This window comes from Anarrhichthys ocellatus, unplaced genomic scaffold, assembly GCF_004355925.1.
Source record: "Anarrhichthys ocellatus isolate YVR2014 unplaced genomic scaffold, GSC_Weel_1.0 scaffold55, whole genome shotgun sequence".
Taxonomy (NCBI): domain Eukaryota; kingdom Metazoa; phylum Chordata; class Actinopteri; order Perciformes; family Anarhichadidae; genus Anarrhichthys; species Anarrhichthys ocellatus.
In genome coordinates this window covers 23,174-27,059 of record NW_022280085.1, presented here as the reverse complement: position 1 = coordinate 27,059, position 3,886 = coordinate 23,174, and positions in this window count along the sequence as shown.

The window sequence follows — 3,886 nt, the reverse complement described above, 5'->3', positions numbered from 1 at the left end:
AATGGACCCTTTACCCCCGGTGTCTCCTCTCGCTCCCCTGTCTCTCGTCCCCCCCCCCCCTTCGCTCTCCTCATACATACATGCACGCTTCCTTTTCTCCGCTGCTGGATGGTGCGTTAGGAGCGCTTGCAGGCAGCACGGCACCGGGGGCTTCCCTTCTGTCTGATGGAGACGGGCTGAGTGAGGGGGGACAAGGTCCGTCCGGCAGAGACCACCTCGAGGATCCCACTGCTTGGACTCCGCTCTTGCTGCTGTACAACGCCGGAGGGGGGGAGCGGGCACGAGACAGGGGAGCGAGAGAGGAGACACCGGAGGTAAAGGGTCCATTAATGACCTGTTTGTGTGTTTTTGTTTTGCATTTGAGAAAGAAATCGCCGTGGTCGCAGTCAGAAACCAAGGAGGGACATAAAAGCGACATTTGAACCCTGTTGGACTTGATTGTGATCGTTTTAATGACCATTTGGAACAGAAGCGGAATAACAGAGAGCAGCTCTGTGTGTCCTCCACTGCTCTGCCGTCGTGTTTTTTGCTTTCGATCAATTAGCCCTCTGATTTTAATTTCCCTCACGCGCCTGTATGATAACTGACAAGCAAAAATACGTGAGCTTAATTGATTTGGAGTTAATACATAAAACACAAATATCTTTTTCCCATTTAGGTTTTTTGATTGTCTGATTTAGGAGCAAAATCAAGTGATTTTGCTCTCTGGTGATGCTCATTTTATCATTATTCAAGTAAACAATAGAAACTGCAGCGTGATATTATACTGCAATTCAATTATGGTGGCAGGCTGGAGCCTTTTCATTTAAATGAGGTAGGCTGAGAGCGCCGCCTCAAGTCTGGAAAGGAAACTGCAGATGGCTCTGTAGATGCAAATTGGCATCATTGTGAGATAAAAAGAACCACACACAGGTTTTTCACAATACGCCCAGTGTTTATGTCCAGGAGATGCAGCCTCTGTTTAATAACACGTCTCCTTGTTTCTCTGCATCCATACTGGAGGCCAGGGTGAACCCAAATTCCAGAGAAGATACAGCAACCTTCTCATGCCCTGTCCACACTACTCCGTTTCTCCTTGGATGCAGATTTGTCAAATAGAAACGATCTCCGTCCACAAGGGAGTTTCAGCATCATTCTCGAGTTGATCTGCATCCACATGGCAGCCTTCGAAGGCGGACAGCACGTGACCATTAACGTACACTGGGCATGCGCGTGACGGTGTAAACAGGAAGTGGATTGCTTGCTTAGTTAAAAAACAAAATACGACAGAGTAATAAAGTAGTCTTTAATAATGAAAGGTTGTATTTGATACTTAAGATCTTCCTCTATAAACTCAAACAGACAGTTCGTGGAAAGTTTTATTTTTCAGACGTAGTTACAGCGCTGCGGGTCTCTCGCTCTCTCGCTCTCTCTCTCTCTCTCTCCAAATTTACTTTAAAATCAACACTTACACGTAAACGTTTACTAGATTATGGTCCATAAATGTGGTCAACACACGTCTCTCACTCTATTCTGCTCCTGCTTCGTGCAGGAAAGCTTAGCAGATCGCTAACAGTAGATCCGTGAAATAAAAGAGTTTCAAGACTTCAGTGTGAATCTTTCTTATTTGTAAAACTGTGGAAACACAATATGAAATATGGCTTTACAAACTGTCCATATACACATACATGAATACAAAACAACAATCCATGATATAGCCAGCATGTAACATGTCCGCCTAGCTAGCTTCTAAGCTACTTTTAACATTACCGCCAATGGAGAAATGCTAACCGCGATTAGCATTTAATACAACACAAATGTTATACTAAACACGCAAATAGAATATATCTACGTACATCTTGTCATGCTTCATAAAGACATACTTACAGACTAAGGTCTCAAGGCTACCAAACGGAAGAAGTAAAACGTTAGTGCAGCGTGTCTTCTCATTAAAATCTAAAAACAACGAGCTGCTCCATAGAGCTGATGCCGGTCACACTGCTCGCTAATCACTCCAATAACAGCTGCTTCCTCCACAGAAATGCAGACTTTTACTGCACAACAGCTGCTAGGGACGGAGACGTCATGGTTGCCAAGAACCAATCCAGTAGCGAACACGGGTGTGGGCGTAATTTTTTCTAAGCACATCCGTATCCGACCGTCCACACGCAAACGCAACCCCGGAGTTCTCAAACACCTCCAACCTCGGTGGATTTTTCAGATTCCTCCGTTTAGGGTGCTCCAAAACTCCGGCGTAGTGTGGCCGCTCAGTGTAAACGAAGCAAATACGGAGTAAAAGCGGAGTAGTGTGGACAGGGCCACCACCTGGTCCTGCAGCTGGGGTTTTAAAATAGGATCTCATCCTAAAAACCCAAAGCAGGCGCGTGACTGAGCTGCTTCCTCTTTGTAGACCAGACGTGTCTGCAGGCTGGCAGCGAGGCCGCAGGGTCGATGTGTGGTGACAGAGCTGAATTGTGCAGATGTCCTCCAGCGTTTGTGTAACCGCAGGTGTGCACATAAATGCCTTTTGTGTGTGTGTGTGTGTGTGTGTGTGCGTTAGGAACAATGTCAATAGCCATTTACATTGATGCAGATTGTAACAACAACAGCTCCCCGAGTGAGTGGAAGCAGGTTATTGAGCCACGGTTCAACTGCTTTTGTTGGTTTTACACCTTCAGTCATGTTTAATAGGTGACGATGTTGCATGATAGAGCTGGATGTTAAGTCAATTAAACGATTAGTTGATCCTGAAAAAGTATCAGAAACCATCTTATTTGATTAATCTATTTTAATTGATATCGATGTAAATATAATAGTTGAAATGTAAAGATGTCAACTGGCTTTAGGAAATTGTATTGGGCATCTCGCAGTATTTTCTGATGTTTTATAGATCAAACAATGACTCAATTAATAAAGCAAATAGTCTTCAGATTGGTTGATAATGACAGTAATCAGCTGCAGCTGGATTGCATGCTGATACATGTAATACATATCAACAGTCCTTTACACTTGTAAGAAGTATTTTGGATTTTGACTGCTTGCTTTTCTTTGAATTTCCCAGAATTCATTAGTTAAATAAGAAGCTTTGTCTCAGCTGATTTATTAAAAACGACCTTGTTGTTTATGTTCTGGCTTGTTATTCTTGTAAGCTATACAACTCTTAGTCAAACAGATGACTTGGCCTGTCACAATTTACCCCAAGCCCAAACTGATGTCTTGAGGTTGCTTGTTTTGCCCGAATTATCGTCAAAACCCCCAAAATATTTAAGAAAAAAGACAAAAACAGCAAATCCTCACATTTGAGAAGCTTGAACCAGTATATGTTTTGGTACTTTTCTTTAATTGATCATCAAAATTTGTGGTTAATGTGGTTCATTTTGTGTCAGTCTTGTCTCTTCTACATTGTGATGATGTATATTGCAGTGCCTGTTAGTTGGATGCAAAGCTGCATTTTCGCCCACCTTGTCTGTCATCCAGTCATGCATCCTTTGTCACTGTTTCTCTCATTTAATATGCCTCTCACAGATTCACACACACACACACACGCACACGCAGACACACACACAACAAAAAACTTCTTTTCTTTGGAGTGTATAACCTTGACGCTTGTCACTTTCAGCAAGGCACTGACAGTATGTTTTTTTTATTATTGTATTCTTTCATCTCTGTCTCTTCTTTTACCTTTTAATTCTGTTTCCACTTTGGTCTCCTGTTTCCCGCTGCAGATCCTCCATCATCTGAAGGTCTCCTGCTATTCTACTTCTATGCTCTCCTGCCTCTCCTCCTGGGTGTCTCTGGGATTGTGTTTAACATGCACGCTCCCAAGAGAGTGTAGCTTGTAGTGCCGAGAGGAGAGTTTGGTGTGTGTGTGTGTGTGTGTGTGTGTGTGTGTGTGTGTGTGTGTGTG